Source organism: Primulina tabacum, chromosome 1 (genome assembly GCF_025594145.1).
Source record: "Primulina tabacum isolate GXHZ01 chromosome 1, ASM2559414v2, whole genome shotgun sequence".
NCBI lineage: Eukaryota > Viridiplantae > Streptophyta > Magnoliopsida > Lamiales > Gesneriaceae > Primulina > Primulina tabacum.
Window position 1 is genome coordinate 48,579,566 of NC_134550.1, and position 21,248 is coordinate 48,600,813.

Sequence of the window (21,248 nt, forward strand, 5' to 3'; positions counted from 1 at the left end):
ACCTAGAGACTTATCCTCGAGGTAGAGTTCCCCGTCTATCTACTTTGACGATTCAGTCTTCTCTTCTAGAATGTATTCGCAGTGGGCAATCAGCAGATGAGCAGTTGGCAAAGAGGAAGCAGAGAGATGAGGCCAAGGGCAGTATTTTGTATACAATTAGCGACGGTATTTTGAGATATCGAGACAGAATGTGGGTTCCTAGCAGTGATTCCATTCGAGAAGATATTTTATCCGAGGCCCACATGTCGCCGTACTCTATTCATCCTGGGAGTACGAAGTTGTACAAAGATCTACAGTTGTTGTATTGATGGCCCGGATGAAGAAGGCTATCAGACGTTTTGTATCCGAGTGTCTGACGTGTCAGCTAGTGAAAGCGGAGCATCAGAGACCAGCAGGCTTGCTCAAGCCTTTTCCTATTCCCGAGTGGAGTGGCAGAATATTACCATGGACTTCGTGGTAGGTTGGCCGAATTCAGTCAGAGGATCAAATGCTATCTGGGTGATTGTTGATCGTCTTACCAAATCAGCGCACTTCTTGCCTATCAAGACGACTTTCACCATGATTCAGTATGCAGAGTTGCATATCCGAGATAGTCAGACTTCATGGTATTCCGTTTCTATAGTTCTGACCGAGATCCTAGATTCACTTCCTCATTTTGGAAGAGTTTGCATCCGGGTCTGGGTACGAAGGTGTTGTTTAGCACAGCTTTCCACCCTCAGACAGATGGGCAGTCAGAGAGAGTTATCCAGATTTGGAGGATCTTCCGTTCATGTGTCATCGATTTCTTAGGGAGTTGAGAGTCGAAGTTGCCATTGGTAGAGTTCACCTATAACAACAGTTTTCAGTCGTCTATAGGTATGGCTCCGTATGAAGCACTGTATGGTCGTAAGTGCAGATCGCCGGTTCATTGGGATGAAGTAGGGGAAATATAAGAATTGGGTCCGGAGATTATTCAGCAGACTGCCGATGTAGTAGTCAAGATCCGTGATAGGATGAGGACTGCTCAGAGCCGACAGAAGAGCTATGCGGATCAGAGGAGGAGAGATCTAGAGTTTGCCAATGGCGACCAGGTTTTTGTGAAGGTAGCACCTATAAGAGGTGTAATGCGGTTCGGGAAGAAAGGAAAGCTCAGTCCGAGATTCATCGGACCATTTGAGATCCTCGACAGGGTTGGGACGTGTTGCGCTTCCGCCGAATCTGGCCGGAGTACACAATGTGTTCCACGTCTCTATGCTGAGGAAGTATATGGCGAATCCTTCGCATGTCCTGAATTTTGAACCGTTGCAGTTCGCTCCGAACCTGTCTTATGAAGAAAGACCAGTGCAATCTTAGACAGACAGGAGAAGAAGCTTCGGAACAAACTGGTGAAGCTACTGAAGGTCAAATGGCTTAATTATTCGGAGGAGGAAGCTACGTGGGAATCTGAGCCGAGATGAGGAGTCAGTACCCCGAGTTATTCGGTGAGTTTTAATTTTAAGGACGAAATTTCTTTTAAATGGGGGAGAGTTGTAGAACCTGTTAAACCAGACTACGTATAAGCCATGCATAATTACTATTATTTAAATTAAAATGCTTTTTTTTTATGCATGAGGATTTAAATTCTTTTCTTTAAATTTGTTGAGTTATTTTATGCAGTAGTTTAGTTTCAACTTTTCGGATAAATAACGAGGCCGGACTGGAGTTGGATAAGATAAAAATTTAATGATAAGAAATATTCCTAGAATTTATTTAAGATAAAGAATAATTTATTTTAATGTAAAAGAATATTTAGGGATTTAATTAATTAATTAGAGATAAGTAGTAAATAAGTTCCTTTATGTAGTAAATAAGTTCCTTTATGTCCAATAATTAATTAAAAGTCTAAATTAAAATGTGTGACCAATTGAGATAAATTATCTAGGCCTATTTTATTTAAGAAATTGTAATTTAACTTGCTAGTAATTTAATTTAAAGAATTTGCCATGCATGCAAGATAATTACCATCCTAAATTAAATTTACTATTTCACTAAAATACATAATTAGTGTTTAAAACTTTAAGGAGATAAAATTCAATATTAAACAATATTCTCCTCCATTTATTCATCAATTTTCGGCCATCACCTTTGTAGGATTTAAAAAGTTTGACAACTCATTTCCTTTGATTCCTTTCCTTATCCATTCTTGGTAGATAATCCCCTCACATTTAATCATCAACAATTGATAATAAGCAATTTTTCTACCACATTTTTTGAATGATAAAATCGGCCACACCTCCCTCAAATCTCCCTCAATCCCTTGATAGCACACTTCATTCCTTATATCACTAGCAACTAGGATGGAATGAATTGAATTGCCATTCTACCACCCCATTTAATTAGTAAATTTCCCATTCTTTTCCCTAACCATTTCCCCCTCATCTCCACCAAAAATTCAGAAGAAAACCAGTAGGAAAAATCGTGAGCCACCAAGAAGAAATAAGAGAGAAAACAAGAAAAAAGAACTCCGTCTCCGCCGGGCCGCTTTCGTTTTGGTTTGTTCTTTCGAAAAATCAAACTCCAGGCATGTCTATATCATTCTTTTCTCTTCAATCAAGTCATATACATATTTAAAACCATGTTATGTTCATAATTCATGAAGCAAAAACCGAAACTTGTAGCAATTTTCGAAATCAAAACATGCAGAATATTTTCGGCTTTCATCCATGCCTCACGGTTTTTGTTGGTTTTCTGGATTCAAGGTTTGGATCGATTTCCAAGGGCTGAAGGCTGCATCAAGGATTGTTATAGGGTGTGTTAGGAAGAGATTGGTCCATTGGTTCGAGTTCATTAGCCACAGAAACACACATTTCACAGCAACCTTTCATAGCTGCCATTTCGAATCTCAATTTCTGATTCTTGCTTGTCTAAGGCGAGGGTTGGATCTTGGTTGGCCTAGGGCCTGTAACCCTGATTAGAACTCTTCCCTAGTATGTCTAATACGTGACCAAGTCGGCCTTTCAAGGTTTGGTCCATGGTTCCATTGGTTTTCAAAACAAAACAAGACAAGTACCCTTCCATTTTTCTTGTTCCTGCGTGAGTAAGGTTTCGAGTTTATGGTGTTGGGTGGATCTTGTTTGGCTTCTAGCCCTTAACCATGGTTCACACAATACCTCATGATGTCTAGATTATGCCATGGTTGATTATATAGCCATTGGAGTGACCAAGACAGCAAGAGAAGCGCTGCACCCCACGCGTGCACAGCGTGGCTCTCGGGTGGGAGTGTGGCGTTGTTTCGGGTGTTGCTTGGATTGTGGCTGGCCTAGGGCCCTTAGCCATGGTTCAAGCCATACCTTAGGATGTTGGGAAGAGGCTCTGGTCGGTGGTTCAAGCCCCAATGACCATTAGCCTTGTAATCGATGCGAAGCAAGCACAGCTGCTGCTGCTGGAATTTTATAGCAGCTTTGCTGCGGTTCAGAGGTCATGTACGAGTTCTTGGTTGGCTTTTAGCCTATGGCCTTGGACTGGACAGTACCTTATTGAGTTAGGAAGGTCATGTTTTTGGCCGTTTGTGATTTGGTTAAGTTTAGAGGTCGTACGAGAAATTACGGTGCGAAGTGCTAAAGTACTCTTGAAAGAGCGTTTCATGATTTTGGCCTCCATGCACACTTTTCGTGTATTACAGCCCTTGGTATTTGTTTTCTAGTATTTTAGGTGTATTTTAATCATGGCAAAACGATGGTTTAATGTTGGTTCGGGTTTGTACGAAGCCATGGTTGAATATTAAGTTTGTTGGGCGTAATCGTCTCGTTTTTGGTTCGGTTATATATGTTGGTCAAGTTGAATTAGTTGCATGTGTCTTGTGTTAGAATTAGGTCACAGTGAGCCTGGAACGATCCAACACATTCGATATAAAATGTGATTTTAATTATATTACGTGCATAAAAATAGAAAATATTTATTTTTGAGATATATGCGATATGTTTTGTAGCCACCTCACGCTTATGGGATTCAGCTGATGGGATTATTACTTAACCCGTACTTACGACCGGTTCATGTTCATGAATGGGTACGGATATCCAGTCTAGGGCTTGTGATCTCTACCGCCCAGTATACTGTGGTTTAGTCTGATCAGGCGTGCATGTTATGTTATGATACGTTATGGGCCACTTGCGTAGAACATTATCTCAACAGAAAAAAAATTTATGATATGCTTTTTTATGACAGGGCTCTATCGAGCAAACATTTTTACGTGCGATTTTCAGTTATGCACGTATTTATAATTATTCATGACACGATTTTCACGTTACGTTTCACGATACGATATTTTTACGTTACGCGAATTTTATATATATTTACTTGTTATCCATGATATATGCATGCTGAGTCTTTAGACTCACTAGACTTGATTGTTGTAGGTACTGATGAGGTCGGGACCGAGGGCGGGGACCAGTGAGCTAGCTTGGGTCGGCAGTAGTAGGAATCCAGGACTCATGTTTATGTTTACTATTTGTTCAAACTCAGTTTTTACTTTGAAGAATTATTTTAAGTTGTGGTTTTGAAAATATTATTTACTTCCGTGCTACTTTAAACATTAAATATTTTATCAGTTTATTTATAAATGAGGCATGTTATTTATTTAAAGAGAAAATTTTAAATTATTCCGCAAATTTTTAAATACGAAATACGGGCCTCGACAATTTTAATTAGCAAAGTAATTGGCTAATTAAGCCAATTTTTATTCCCCTAACTATTCAAACACACGCACACACACACTTGAACACACACATACACATCCATTCATTTCATATATTTGAAAAGAAACCTAGGGTTCTAAGTGTTCTTGCAGCCTCCCTTCCTCTGATTTTTCCAGCAAGTTTTCGGTATTTTTATTGCAAGAAAATAGCGCCACGTTCGTCCCGGATCAACCCTCGCACTCATTCCGCTTCGGGTATCGTCTGTTCGGTAAATTTAATTATCAAAAGACATGTATATTCTGTTTTTCCTACGTCGATCTAGTCATATTATGTATTGCGATGTTTTTATGCGAGAAAATTCATGCATGATGTTCATGATTTGAGCAGAAAATGGGTTTGATCAGTTTTGAAATAATTTTTAGATCTAAATTTTCGTTTTTCACTGTATTTTGAAAACTGCGATTTTTCGGTCGAGAATTTGGGTATGATGTTCATGATTTAAGCAGAAAATATGTTGTATCAGTTTTGAAATAATTTTTAGATCTAAATTTTTGTTTTTCACTGTATTTTGAAAACGGCGATTTATCGGTCGAGAATTTGGGAAAACTTTCAAAAAATTAAATGTAGAATTTTTGGGTACCTTCGATTTGACATAAACTTCGAAATATTTGGATCAAAATTGAGTGAGTTATGTTGTTTTTCGTGGGACTGCTCCAACTGCGTTTTTCTGAAAATTTTGCTATTGATGTGTTCTTGAAGTTTATCTGTTGTAGGCTTCGTTGGGAACCGTCGGGTGATCATTGATGTGTTTAGGAATATGTAGTATGAGTTTGGGTTGAGTTTTGATGCTTCGTTTTGTGTCGATAGTCGTTGGTTGCATCAGAAATCGTAGAAAACAATTGGTGTCAAAATTTGGGTTTACGGATTTGTTGCTTGTTTGGTGTGCGTCATCGTTTGGGACGTTTTGTGGAGTCGATTCAGTGCCATAGTGTCCTAGGATGAGTCTCGAGGGGTTGTTCACTGTCGGTGTAATCGAATTTGGAGAGTATAAATTTGTTGCGGAGTCCAGAAGACTCGGCACCCGAGCATTAATATTTACCACCCGAGCGCCGCTCTTTCTGTCCGAGAGTAAATTCCAGAAGACCTGGCGCTCGAGCGGTAATTTGTTACCGCCCGAGCGCGGCCCCATCTGTAAAAATGTTTGGTTTCTTTCTTCTTTTCAAGTTCAATAGTGAGTTCATGTCTTTTATTTTGGGAATTGTTCGCACATCATTTTAGAGATTGTCCGGGGTTCGTTGTCATGGGTTAGTACGATGATTTAAGGAGGTCAAGTCCGAGTGATCTAGAATGTCATAAGCTATTTTGTACTTCGGTGGTGAGAACGAGTACCTACGTGTAAGCTATGAAAGTTAAGTGCATGTAATCATGTTAGTATGTGCAACAGTAACCCCAAGCGAGATCCAACGAATCCCTCAACACCAAGTAAGTAAGTATGTTCGACGTGCAAAGAAAATACGTTTAAGTTTTTGAGGTATGCTAAATGTCTTGTGACTAATTTATGTATGGGATTGGAAAGCGGTAAAGCATGACCAAAGACCAATCCACCCGTTAAATCATGAACGGGTTTAGATCAGGATTGGAAAGCGTGTTTGATCCTACATATAGATCACAGAGACACATAACTTAGCATAAACTATGGGACACAAAGATACTTACTTGCCGAGTTCCCCATGTGTGGATGAAGTGCAGTGTCTTCCCTGTCGAAGAACCGTGGGCTCTGATACCATAAAAATGTCACACCCTTACACTATACTTAGAATAATTACCATAATCAAAATAGGGTTTAAATGATATACCTATAGTATGAAGAAGATCAAACAAGGGCATCAAATTGACGGTTTATAAGAATTTTGGCATGATATCCCTATATTTTGTATAAGCCCAAACCCAAGCAACAACATTCAATATACATAGAAACATATTTACATATACAAACATACATTGTATCCTCACACATATCGTGGAACTTGTTTCAAACCCTGACATTCAATTCATTATAATACATATGCGGAAGCTACACAATAAGAAGTCCCGGTTCTTGTCGAGGTGAGGCACGTTACAAGCATCCATTGGCAACCGGCATCCTATATATCTTCATTACCTGATCCTGTAATACATGAGCTACGTGAGTTTATAAAACTCAATAATTATGTACTGATATTATATCTATTCGATTGTCATTATCAGATTGGATATGACAGAGTTGAATTTGGGACTTCGTCTTCGTCGGACCGAGAAGATAAAGGTATAAATTAATGTTGAGTTGGGATTGCACAACTCGAGTGAGGTTTGGCTCGAGTTTTCCCTAAATCACATACTTTACTTTATTTATTGATTTGATTGATGTACTTGTTCTCTTGATTTATAGATAGCAGGTATTAGACGAGTAATCTTGTGACAGAAGTGCCTGATAGTGGCGGGATCGCCACGGGCACATTGCACGATGTCACAAGATAGTGTATTGGCGATGGTGCCAAAGTCTGTCACTGGATGATTGGCTATCGATGTGGATAGAAATGTGGCTTCTTCTATTACTGGTGATCGGTACCATATCGATATGGATAGAATTATAATTTCTTCTATTACTAGTGATCGATACTATATCGATGTGGATAGAATCAGAGCTTCTTCTATTACTGGTGATCCATACCATGCGATGTGGATAGAATCGGAATTTCTTCTATTACTGGTGATCGATATGGAATGCTAACATCTTGAACCGGGATCTCTATACTAGGATTGAGTCTAGTCTAAATATGGAGTCATGAGTCTAATTGACAGTTTATATTGAGTTATGTTGATTATGTTCCTGAATATGGTATATGATGAATTATGTTCCTGATGATGGTAATGTTTAGAATAGGATTTATTCATGATATGGATATATTCTGATTTGGATACATGTTAGAAATATCTGTTATATGCTTTTATATTGTTTTATGATTGCATGTATACATGATTTATACTGAGAATGTAATTCTCACCGGAGTTATCCGGCTGTTATCTTGTTTGTATGGTGCATGGCAACAGGTGGGATAGGATCAGGGTCAAGAAAAACGAGGCTGGACTAGATAGCGTGGAGATCTGGGCTCTAAGGCAACTTAGGATTCATCACTGTCATATAGTTAACCTAGTTGAATTCTTGTAGACAATACAAGATTTGTATGTTTATGTTTAATATGTAATTTGAATTGAATTACATTATGTTTCCGCTTTGTATTTTAAAAAAAAATTAGACCTGTTTATTATAATTGTTTGAATTATTCCTAAAGACGATTAAGGAATGAATTAGCGTTCGGATCCCCACAACAGGTGGTATCAGAGCATTAGGTTCCAGAATAGTAGGTTCCAGAACTGTAAGTTACTTAGATTGAGATAGAGGAGAATGAGCGGGGTAGATTGACTTTTCTTTCCTGCTTTTGATTACTAGCATGTGATTTATTATAATGTTGACTTACATTGTGTATGCTAGCATGATTTTATGTTTTACTGCTTCTAAATACATGTACCTGAATATCTGAGTTGATTTGTATTGTATTTGATTTGAAAATGAATCAGAACCAATTCTTGATCAGAAGGTAAGCTGATCAGAAAGGGACTGAGATTGATGTATCTCATGTGATATTAACCCTTGTGGTAATCAGATATACCTCCAAGAAGAATTCGAGAATTGGGTAGTACTTTGACTGATCAGATGGATGGGTCAGAAACTCTGATGGAAACACAGATGAAGAGGTTTCAATCGTTTCAACCGCCGATTCTGAAGGGTAATGAGACGCCAGTGGAGTGTGAGAATTGGCTGGAGGATATAGAAATGTTATTTGAATTTCTTGGTTTTACAGATGATTGTAGAGTTAAACTGGTTGGAAATCGACTACGGGAGGTTGCTAGGAGTTGGTGGCTGGTAACCAGGGAAGCCGTAGCACAGCGTGGTTCAACGATTACGTGGAAAATTTTTAAAGTTGAATTTTATCAAAGATTTGTACCTCTCATACCGACAGGATAAAAGTGCAGAGTTTGCAAATCTGAGACAGGGTCAGTTGAATGTCGATGAGTATTTTGCCCAGTTTTTCACCTTGCTACATTTTGCCCCTCAAGTAGCTAGAAATGATACAGCAGTATCTGATCAGTTTATCCAGGGATTGAATCCGGAGATACGCACATTGGTGAATATGAAACAACCGAGTAACTTTGCTGATATTCTAAATCGAGCTAGAAGAGCAGCAACCGTTCTGATGAGACTAAAGGAAGCTTCATATGTTGTAATGCCCTAGATTGTATTTGGATAAAATGAAAAGATGAAGTGTTGCTTGAAGAAAGAGACCGCACCCGCACCTAAAGAAGCACCGCACCCGCGGTGGATAGGCAGAAAGTTGGCCATTTTACAGTAGGGTCACCGCATCCGCGGTCCAAGAAAGAGTGCACCCGCGGTTGATGGACAGAGAGTTGGAGATTATTTAGAGAAGTGACACCGCACTCGCGGTGAAGAAGTACCGCACCCGCGGTGCAAGACAGTAGGGTTGGAAATTTTATGCGAAGCAAGACCGCACCGCGGTCCACAAGACACCGCACCCGCGGTCGGCGAATGTTGGAAAATGAAAAGTGGTGCCGAAGCTTAAGCGCACCCGCGGTCTAGACGGAGCGCACCCGCGGTGCCCTGTGCGAGAAAGCCACCCTTAATTCTTAGGAAGACACATGGCATGTATATAAATAGAAATGTGCCGAGTCTTCACTTTCACTACTTTCATCAGCTGAGAACGAGAGAGAGTGGGGAGAAGCTTCAATTCCTTTTGCTTTAAAGTTATGATTTTGGAAGAATTACACATCCAAACTTAAATACGAGATGAGATTCGTGTTCCTCTTAACAAGGCTTCAAAAAGGTATACTTTCTACATCTTTTCAGCATGTTTTGAAATATACATGTTGGAGCAATGCTGATATACTTGTGATTATATGTTCTTGAGATTATAGATGCCGTAGAATCGTAAACGGATCGATTATCGGATGTCGTATGCGAGTTGTATGAAATTCCAGCTTATATGTGTATGAGATTGTGCAGATTCTGAAACTATGATGGAGATGTGTTGAGGATTATGTGGATTATTATTGAGTAATGATAATTGAGTTGATTTGTATCAAGAACTACACTGTTATGCCGTCGAGATTATATGGTAATTGAATAATGAGTTGTATCAGACTTGCTTTGAATTGTATCTTGATAGAGTACATCTATACATTGCCATTTCAGATTGAAGTGACAGACTTTATAATCGACTTCGAGATCTCGATTGATTCCAACGACAAGAAGGTATAATTCATGTTTTGTTTGGGGAAGACACAACTCAAATGAGATTCAATTTGAGTTTCCCAACAAATCACATACTAGAATTGTTGTTTATCTTTTGATATGAATTTGATTTGTTTATAGATTTATATTCAAATCTCTTGATAGGATGTTCTTGTTTATGAATTTATATTCAAGCCTTTGAGATAGGAGAGTCATTGGCAGACTTGCCAAACTAGATGTTCGGTGGTATCGACGCTTCGGATCAGATCACTCCGATTGTAGACATTCGATACAGACATGACCGAAGTCTAGGAATAAGACGTACAGTTACCCCGATTGGGAGGGTAGGTGACAGACAGTGACGTTTTATTCACACCGGATCCCTAGAGTAGAGTCGAGTCGAGTCAAGACATGATTTGATTTGAATTGCATGTTTATATAGATTGGTTTCATAGACTATGGAGCCCATTATTAGTGCTTTGCTTCATGATTTATGATTATGTATCAGCATGTATACATGTGTTATATTGGATTTGTTCTCACCAGAGTTTCCGGCTGTTGTTATGTCTGTATATGCATAACAACAGGTGGGGCAGGATCAGGGTCGCGACAAGATGAGAGATGGACATAGCGTGGTGATCACGGGCGTAGCAGATGAACTAATAGTTGTACTTTTGATATGTACTGTATTTAATTACTGGTTTGTAGAAATGAATAAAACGAGGCATGTATATTATGTTTGTTGTAATGAAAGAATATCGAATTATCTTGTGCTTGAGTTGTAAACATTTGATTTAATGTTAAAAGCAAAATTTAGACCCGTATTTTTGAACAATGATCCGACTAATCCCGAAAAGAATTGAGTTAGAGCCCGGTTCCCACAACAGGTGGTATCAGAGCAGTAAGTTATGTAGACTGAGATAGAATAGAATGAGCGGGGTAGATCGAGTTTTCTTTCTTACTTTTGATGTGCTAGCATGATTTAATGCTTTCCCTGTTATAAGTTGTATTGTATCTGAGTTGATTTACAGCATATACTTGTAAAGACTGAATCAGAACCGATTCTGGATCAGAGGTATATGATCAGAGGAGGGCTGAGACAGATTGTATAGATTGTATCCTAATCTGTTTGATAATCAGATATGCCGCCTAGAAGAATACCACAACTAGCTGCAGGTCAAGTGCTAGAACAGGGTAGTACGTCGGGTACTCAGATGGACGTGACTGCGACACCGATGGAGACTTTGTTGAAGAGATTTCAGTCATTCCGACCCCCGACTTTGAAAGGCACTGAAATGCAGCGGATTGCGAAAGCTGGTTGGATGATATAGATGTTATTTAATCACTTGCCTATACAGATGAACGAGAGTGAAGCTGGTTGGGCATCAATTGCAAGAAGTGGCCAAGAGTTGTAGCTAACGGCGAAACGAGCCTTAGAAAATCGAGGTATTGATATTACTTGGAAAGTCTTTAAAGATGAATTTTATCAACGTTTCTTTCCAGTGTCATACGAAAAGACAAAGGGGCAGAATTCGCCAACTTGAGACAGGGCCAGTGGAACATAGAGGAGTATGTTGCCAAATTTCGTCCTTGCTTCGATTTGCACCTCATGTAGCAGGGAATGATGAGGCAGTTGCCGATCAGTTCATAAATGGTTTGAATCCGGATATCTTCACTTTAGTGAACACGGGGCGACCCAACACTTTTTTGAGGCGCTGAATCGAGCGAAGGGAGCAGAGGCTGGCTTGATTAGGCAGCGAGGAGCTTCCTATAGTGTTCAGGGTCAGAGACCGCCACCGTTCGCCACACAGTTTCCACCACCTCCTCGATTTGATAGTGGAATCAGTAGTAGTGGGAAGAAAGATTCTTTGAAAGCTAAGGGTAAGCAGTTCAAGAGAGCAGGGAGCAGTTCATCGAGCTCCAGTGGTCAAGACAGAGAGGTCCTGGCCAGAGTACAGATGTGACAGGTGTATATTGTACTACTTGTGGAGGCCGACATGCCACAGAGCAGTGTCAGGGAGTGATGGGAGATGTAACATATGTAAGCAACAGGGACATTTCGCCAGAGTCTGTCCCCAGAGAGGTGCCAGAGATTTCAGAGTGCAGGGTCATCAGCATCAGTGACTCAGCCTGAGAGGCAAGCTTCGTCTGTCCATTCCTTCCAGCCCAGCCTACACAGTCCCCCTAGAGCCAGAGGTGGCCAGACAGTGAGCCAACCTCCCAGACAACAAGCTCAGGTGTTTGCATTGACGGAGAGCAAGCCCAAGATGCACCAGACGATGTGATTGCAGGTAACTGTTTTCTTTGCGGTTATCCTGCATATGTATTGATAGATACAGGTGCATCACATACATTCATATCAGAACGTTTTGCATTGACACATGCATTGCCTGTAGAGTCATTGTCTACTGTAGTGTCTATTTCTTCTCCGTTGGGAAGTGGTCTGATATCTGTGACTTCAGTTAGACATTGTACTACAGTTTGAAGGGCATGAGATCGATTTAGAATGTGTTGTACTTGGTTTATCTGATTTTGATTGTATTGTCGGGATTGACATGTTGACTAAGTACAGAGCCACCGTAGACTGTTTTCACAAGATTGTCAGATTCAGACCTGAAATGACAGAGGAGTGGAAATTCTATAAGGGTTCCAGATCTCGGATTCCCTTAGTATCTGCTCTGACTATGAGTAGATTGTTGCAACAAGGAGCAGAAGGGTTCCTTATTTATTCAGTAGATTTACTGAAATCGAGCCCGGCATTGGCAGATTTGCCAGTAGTACGGGAGTTTGCAGATGTATTTCCTGACGAGATTCCAGGGTTACCTCCAGCCCGAGAGGTAGATTTTAGCATTGATCTTATTCCAGGTACCGTTCCTATTTCGAGAGCTCCATATAGGATGGCGCCAATAGAATTGAAAGAATTGAAAGCACAATAGAAGATCTTCTAGCCAAGGGATATATCAGACCTAGTGTATCTCCTTGGGCGCACCAGTGCTATTTGTGCGAAAGAAAGACGGTTCTATGAGATTGTGTATAGATTACAGGCAACTGAACAAGGCAACGATAAAGAACAAATATCCTTTGCCTCGTATCGACGACTTATTTGATCAGTTGCAGGGATCATCTATCTATTCCAAGATCGATCTGAGATCTGGATATCACCAGCTGCGAGTACGAGATATTGATATACCAAAGACAGCATTCCGAACCAGGTATGGACATTACGAATTTATTGTCATGCCTTTTGGTTTAACGAATGCTCCAGCGGTGTTTATGGGATGATGAACCGTGTCTTTCAGAGGTATTTAGATGAATTTTTGATTGTTTTTATTGATGATATTTTGGTGTACTCTAAGAATCTGAATGAGCATGCCAATCATTTGAGAATTGTGTTGCAAACACTAAGAAATGAAAGATTTATGCGAAACTGTCAAAGTGTGAGTTTTGGCTGAGACAGGTTGTCTTCTTGGGTCATATCATATCTGGAGATGGTATTTCCGTGGATCCGAGTAAAGTGGAAGCTGTGATCAGTTGGCCGAGACCGACTTCGGTGCCTGAGATACGCAGTTTCATGGGTCTAGCAGGGTACTATAGACGATTCATCAAAGATTTCTCCAGTATTGCGAAGCCGATTACCCAGTTGACGCAAAAGAATACACCATTTGTGTGGTCGGGTTGCGATCTAGCTTCCTAGAGTTGAAGAAGAGGCTGACCAGTGCACCTGTCTTGATGATTCCTTCAGGTACTGGCGATTTCGTTGTATATTGTGATGCATCTCACAGAGGGCTGGGATGTGTTCTTATGCAGCGGGTCATGTGATCGCATATGCCTCTAGACAGCTGAAGCCACACGAGATTCGATACCCCATTCATGATCTTGAATTGGCGGCTATCGTATTTGCCTTGAAGATCTGGCGTCACTATCTTTATGGTGAGAAATTTGAGATTTACTCTGACCATAAAAGCCTGAAGTATCTGTTTTCTCAGTCAGAGTTGAACATGAGGCAGCGTAGATGGCTTGATCTACTGAAAGATTTTGATTGCGAGATCAAGTACTATCCAGGGAAGTCAAATGCAGCAGCAGATGCCTTGAGTCGAAAGGTTTGTGCCCTATCCTTATCGACGATAGGTGTTTCGAATTTAGTTGAAGATTGTTGTTTGTCTGGTTTAGCATTTGACACAGATAGTAGACCATTAAGACTTGCCACGATTCAAGTTGAGCCAGATTTGATTATGAAAATCAAAGAAGCTCAAAGAACAGATCAGAATATACAGAGTCAATTCAGATGGTCAGATCAGGACATCAGTCTGAATATCAGGTACATGATTTTGTCCTGTATGTGAATAACCGTATTGTAGTGCCAGATGTTTCAGAGTTGAAACAACAAATATTGTCAGCAGCGCACTGTAGTCGGTTCAGCATTCACCCTGGTGGCAGAAAGATGTACAACGACTTGAAACACAGTTCTGGTGGAAACAGATGAACAGATATTGCCGAATTTGTCTAAGTGCTTAATTGCCAACAGGTGAAGGCCGAAGAAAGAAGCCCGGAGGTTTACTTCAGAGTTTGTCTATTCCAGAATGGAAATGGGATCACATTTCCATGGATTTCGTGACGAAGTTACCTCGATCATCCGGGGCTGTGACCGATTTGGGTCATTATTGACAGATTAACCAAATCAGCGTGTTTTATTCCATACAGAATGACATAACACGATCAGATGGCTGAGATATATGTCAGAGAGGTAGTCAGATTACATGGTGTGCCGAAGTCTATCGTATCAGATCGTGATCCACGATTCACTTCTCACTTTTGGCACAGTCTGCAGCAGGCTTTAGGTACGACATTGACCTGAGCACTGCTTATCATCCCCAGACAGATGGACAGTCAGAGCGGACTATCCAGACTTTAGAGGATATGTGAGAGCTGTAGTGCTAGACTTTGGCACTAGTTGGCAAGATTCACTACCGTTGTGTGAATTCTCGTACAACAACAGCTATCAAACGAGCATAGAGATGGCACCGTTTGAAGCATTGTATGGCAAGAAGTGCAGATCTCCGTTGTACTGGGATGATATATCTGAGGTACCAGAACTTGGGCCTGATATGATTCGAGATGACTGAGAAGGTGAAGATAATTCAGAAGAATGAAGACGGCACAGGATAGGCAAGCCAAGTATGCCAATATCAGACGTAGACCGCTAGTATTTGAACAAGGAGACAGAGTTTTTGAAGATTTCTCCTTTCAGAGGCGTTGTCAGATTTGGCAAAGCTGGGAAATTGTCTCCTAGATACATCGGTCCATACGAGATTCTTGAGAAGATTGGCGATCGAGCATATCGACTGGCTCTTCCTCCTTCTCTATCCGGGATACATGACGTTTTTCATGTATCGATGCTGTGTAGATACATGCCAGATTATTCTCATGTCATTCGGCACGAAGCTGAGCTGGATCAGACGTTGAGTTATGTTGAACAACCGATACAGATTCTTGATCGGAAAGAGAAACAGCTCAGAACGAAGACTATTCCACTAGTGAAAGTCCAGTGGAGTCGTCATGGCACCGAGGAAGCACTTGGGAGACAGAAGCAGATATGAGACAGAAATATCCCGAGTTATTCTCATGATGTGAGTATTTATTCAGCTTTTGATTTTACTGCTGTTCGTACATACTTTGATTAATTGATTTCACGTTCGAGGACGAACTAATATCTAAGAGGGGAGAAATGTAATGCCCTAGATTGTATGTGGATAAAATGAAAATATGAAGTGTTGCTTGAAGAAAGAGACCGCTCCCCGCCTAAAGAAGCACCGCGCCCGCGGTGGATAGGCAGAAAGTTGGCCATTTTCAGTAGGGTCACCACACCCCGGTCCAAGAAAGAGTGCACCCGCGGTTGATGGACAGAGAGTTGGAGATTATTTACAGAAGTGACACTGCACCCGCGGTGAAGAAGTACCGCACCCGCGGTGCATGGCCAGTAGGGTAGGAAATTTTATGCGAAGCAAGACCGCGCCCGCGTTCCACAAGACACCGCACCCGCGGTCGGCGAATGTTGGAAAATGAAAAGTGGTGCCGAAGCTTAAGCGCACCCGCGGTCTAGACGGAGCGCACCCGCGGTGCCTTGTGCGAGAAAGCCACCCTTAATTCTTAGGAAGACACATGGCATGTATATAATAGAAATGTGCTGAGTCTTCACTTTCACCACTTCCATCAGCTGAGAACGAGAGAGAGTGGGGAGAAGCTTCAATTCCTTTTGCTTTAAAGTTATGATTTTGGAAGACTTACACATCCAAACTTAAATACGAGATGAGATTCGTGTTCCTCTTGACAAGGCTTCAAAAAGGGTATACTTTCTACATCTTTTCAGCATGTTTTGAAATATACATGTTGGAGCAATGCTGATATACTCGTGATTATATGTTCTTGAGATTATAGATGTCGTAGAATCGTAAACGGATCGATTATCGGATGTCGTATGCGAGTTGTATGAAATTTCAGCTTATATGTGTATGAGATTGTGCAGATTCTGAAACTATGATGGAGATGTGTTGAGGATTATGTGGATTATTATTGAGTAATGATAACTGAGTTGATTTGTATCAAGAACTACATGTTATGCCGTCGAGATTATATGGTGATTGAATAATGAGTTGTATCAGACTTGCTTTGAATTGAATCTTGATAGAGTACATCTATACATTGACATTTCAGATTGAAGTGACAGACTTTAATCGACTTCGAGATCTCGATTGATTCAAACGACAAGAAGGTATAATTCATGTTTTGTTTGGGGAAGACACAACTCAAATGAGATTCAATTTGAGTTTCCCAACCAAATCACATACTAGAATTGTTGTTTATCTTTTGATATTAATTTGATTTGTTTATAGATTTATATTCAAATCTCTTGATAGGATGTTGTCTTGTTTATGAATTTATATTCAAGCCTTTGAGATAGGAGAGTCATTGGCAGACTTGCCAAACTAGATGTTCGGTGGTATCGACGCTTCGGATCAGATTCACTCCGATTGTAGACATTCGATACAGACATGACCGAAGTCTAGGAATAAGACGTGCAGTTACCTCGATTGGGAGGGTAGGTGACAGACAGTGACCTCTTATTCACACCGGGATCCCTAGAGTAGAGTCGAGTCGAGTCAAGACATGATTTGATTTGAATTGCATGTTTATATAGATTGGTTTCATAGACTATGGAGCCCATTATTATTGCTTTGATTCATGATTTATGATTATGTATCAGCATGTATACATGTGTTATACTGGGATTTGTTCTCACCGGAGTTTCCGGCTGTTGTTATGTCTGTATGTGTGCATAACAACAGGTGGGGCAGGATCAGGGTCGTGACAGAGATGAGAGATGGACATAGCGTGGTGATCACGGGTAGCAGATGAACTAGTAGTTGGACTTTTGATATGTACTGTATTTAATTTCTGGTTTGTAGAACATGAATAAAACGAGGCATGTATACTATGTTTGTTGTAATGAAATGAATATCGAATTATCTTGTGCTTGAGTTGTAAACATTTGATTTAATGTTAAAAGCAAAATTTAGACCCGTATTTTGAACAATGATCCGACTAATCCCGAAAAGAATTGAGTTAGAGCCCGGGTCGCCACATATGTTCTTCCAACACCGATACCACAACAACTGCCTTCCAGAATCGAGATTAGCACAGCAGTGGTGGAAAGAAAGAGAGCAGTTGAAAGTTAAAAAGAAACAGTTCAAGAAGTTAGGGAGCGGTTCATCTAGCTCCAGTGGTTCTAGCCCAAGTTACACCGGAGTTTATTGTAGAACCTGTGGAGGAAGGCATCCCACAGAACAATGTCGAGGTGTACTTGGTAGTTGTCATGTTTGTCGACAACCAGGACACTTTGGTAAAGTCTGTCTACAGAGAGGTTCCCGAAGATTTCAGGGAGCAAATCATCTGGTGGTAATGATCGAGGAACAGACCCAGGACACACGTGATGATATAGTAGCAGGTAATAATCTTTTATGATTATGTTGCATATGTATTGATATATACTAATGCATTCCCTACGATTATCTTTGACTGAGTTGTATTGATATATGTTGTACCTGCTGGGTCTGTATTACTGTAGTATTGATCTATGTACCTTTTGGGGAGAGGAATTGATATCAGTGAATTCTGTGATATATTGTGTACTGCAGTAAAAAGAATGAGATTGACTTAGATTGTATTGTACTTGTGTTATCTGATTCTGACTACATTATTGATATTAATATGCTAACAAGTACAGAATTATTATATATTCTTGCCAGGAGATGGTAAGATTCGGACATGAAATGGCCGATGAACGAATGATATACGGTAAGGATTCTCGATTTTGAATTCCTTGATATCCGTATTATGTATGATTCGATGATTATCGAAAAGAATGGAGTAATTCCTTATGTATTCAGTTGATTACTGAAGTTGAGCCTGTCTGGGAATGATTTTTCAGTAGCAGGAGAGTTGCTATAGTCGTTCCAGATGAAATTCCAGGTTTGTCTTATATCAGGGAGAGCGACTTCAGCCTTGATTTGATATCAGGTATGGATTTCATTTATACTTCTGTACAGAATGATATTGATTGAATTGAAAGAATTGAAATGTCAGTTAGAAGATTTACTGCCTGAGAGTTAGAGTTACATCTGATTATGTGTTTCTCTGGGAAATACTTCAGTTCTGTGTATGGGTTGATAAATCCTGTGTTCCGAAGTGTTCTGATGACCTTATGCTCATTTTATCTATGATATTTTGATATATTCGCAGCGTATGATTGATTGAATTGAACAGTTGAAATTTGTATTTAATATTCTGGGAAATGAGATTGTTGTATACAGAATTGTTCGGCTATGAATCAAGATTGAAACAGATTGTATTCAGAGTCTGTGATATCTGAAGATAGTATACAAATTGATTGTAGCATAATTGAGACAGTGATCAGTGGCTGAAAACGACATTGATAATGGCAGAACTTCAGAACATTCAAGCCGGCTCAGAGCTGATGTTGAAAATTACAGCAGTTCCGAAGTTTGATCAGATTGTTCAGAACTTGATTTCGATAGTCAAACAGTGTGTCAATCAGAATACCAGGTAGGTAATGCTTTATTTTATATAATTAGCTGATTTTTTTGTGCCAGATATTTCGAATTTGAAATAACAGGTATTGTCAGAGGCACACAGTAGTAGATTTAGTATTATTCTAGCAACAGGAAATGTGTGATAATTCGAACGGACAGTTTTGATGTAAATAAACGAAATCAGTTATGTCAGAATTTGTATTGAAATGTCTAAATCGCTGACAGATGAGGACAGTAAATAGAAACCAGGAGATTGAATATATAGATTATCGATTCCTGAATAGAAATAGGAGTATAATTCTATGGATCTGGTGATAGACTTACCGAAATCGTGCCAAGAATGTACCAGGATGTGGTTATGATTGAACGATTGTTCAAATCTGCATATGTATATTGTACAGGTTGACGTACAGATATGACAAGACGACTGAGAGGTATGTCAGAAAAGGGGTCAGATTGTATTGAATGCCAGAGTTAATTAATCATACCGTAATTTTGGTTGATTTTATACTTTTGGCAGAATGTATAGCATATTTTTTATCTATGGGTTATTGATTGACAGATAGTCGAGCAAACTATCTAGATACTGGAGGATATCCAGGAACTGTAGTGCTGGATTTTAGCACTAGTGACATGAGATCTTGTCACTTTATGATTATTGTACAATAATAGCTATTAGATGAATATCAAATAGCTTTAGTTCGAGGTATTGTACAGTGAGAACTACAGATTTCCTTCGCATGGGGATGATATTGCGGTGATGCCTGAGATTGGATTGATAGGATCAGAGATCTGATAAAGAAATGAAACTGATTCAGAAGCAAAGGAAGGTAGCTCGGAAGTTGATATGAAATATGCCAACGTCAGGTGATGACTGTTGGTATTTGAGGCCGAGATTGAGTTGTTAGGAGCTATTAAATGGTATATACGGGTGATGTATAGCCAGTATTTGCGATTGATTTTATCAGAATGATCTTAAGTAGTATGATGATATTATACTTCTTAAATTCTTCTTCAGATTGAAATCAGGGATGCGTGAAAGAATAAAAATTCAGAATGAAGACTATTCTGCTGTTGGAAATACAGTAAAATCAGGAAAATATTGAAAGAATCTACCTGAGAGACAGAATCTGATATGAGACTAAGATTTCAGAATGATTTTATAGAATGAGTTTTCTAATTAACCCCTATTATATTTTCTTCGTTATCTGAGTTGATTGCCTGTGATTTCGAGGACGAAATTGTATCTAAGGGGGGGAGAAATGTAAGGCCCGAGATTTTAATTACTGAAATCTGAGATTAATCTGAAATGATTTATTGATTAATTGATGTGATATAGATGGGACACGTTGGAATTGGATTTTGAATTGTAAAGTGCTGGTTGTGCGTGACTAGAAGGTCTCGCGCATATGCGCGGAAGCCATGCGAGAAGCCAAGGGAGAACTCCAGAGTTCGGCACACATGCGCGGCGGAAGGCACGCATATGCGAGCAGTCCAGTAGCCAACGTTTTGAAACAGAAGCTTTGGCGCATATGCGCCGGATTGAGGCGCGCATATGCCCAGTAGTTGCGAAGCCGAGCATTGAGACCAGTAGGTCTCGCGCATATGCGCCATTTGGAGTCGCGCATATGCGCGAGACATGCAGATTGAGGAGTCTCCGCGTTTCTTTGGCATGCAATATATTTTATATATATATAACAAACGTTAATTCTCAGAAAAGAAGAAAGAAAAATCGAAACTTCAGAGAATTTCAAGAATTTGATATTAGATTTTGAGTTGCGAGAAATCCGTCTGTCTGTTTTTGAATCCGAGTACAGTACCGAGTTCCTAGCGACGACAGCTACAACTGGACGTAAGTTTTGTACGTTTAGACATGATATGAAATTATGATGTTGTCAGAATTGAATATGAATCATATATGGTGATTCTGAGACAGTAGACATCGTATTTGAAGTCAGAATGAAGAACAGACTGTTTATGTAATTGTTATGAATTTTGGAGTCGATTTGATTGAGAATCGATATCAAATTTATATCATCGTTGAGATTATGATTTCTACCCGATATTAATTATGAGTTCTGGTATTATATATGTGATGTTGAAATTGACGGAGTTATCGAGATTGTATTATTATGCCGTCGA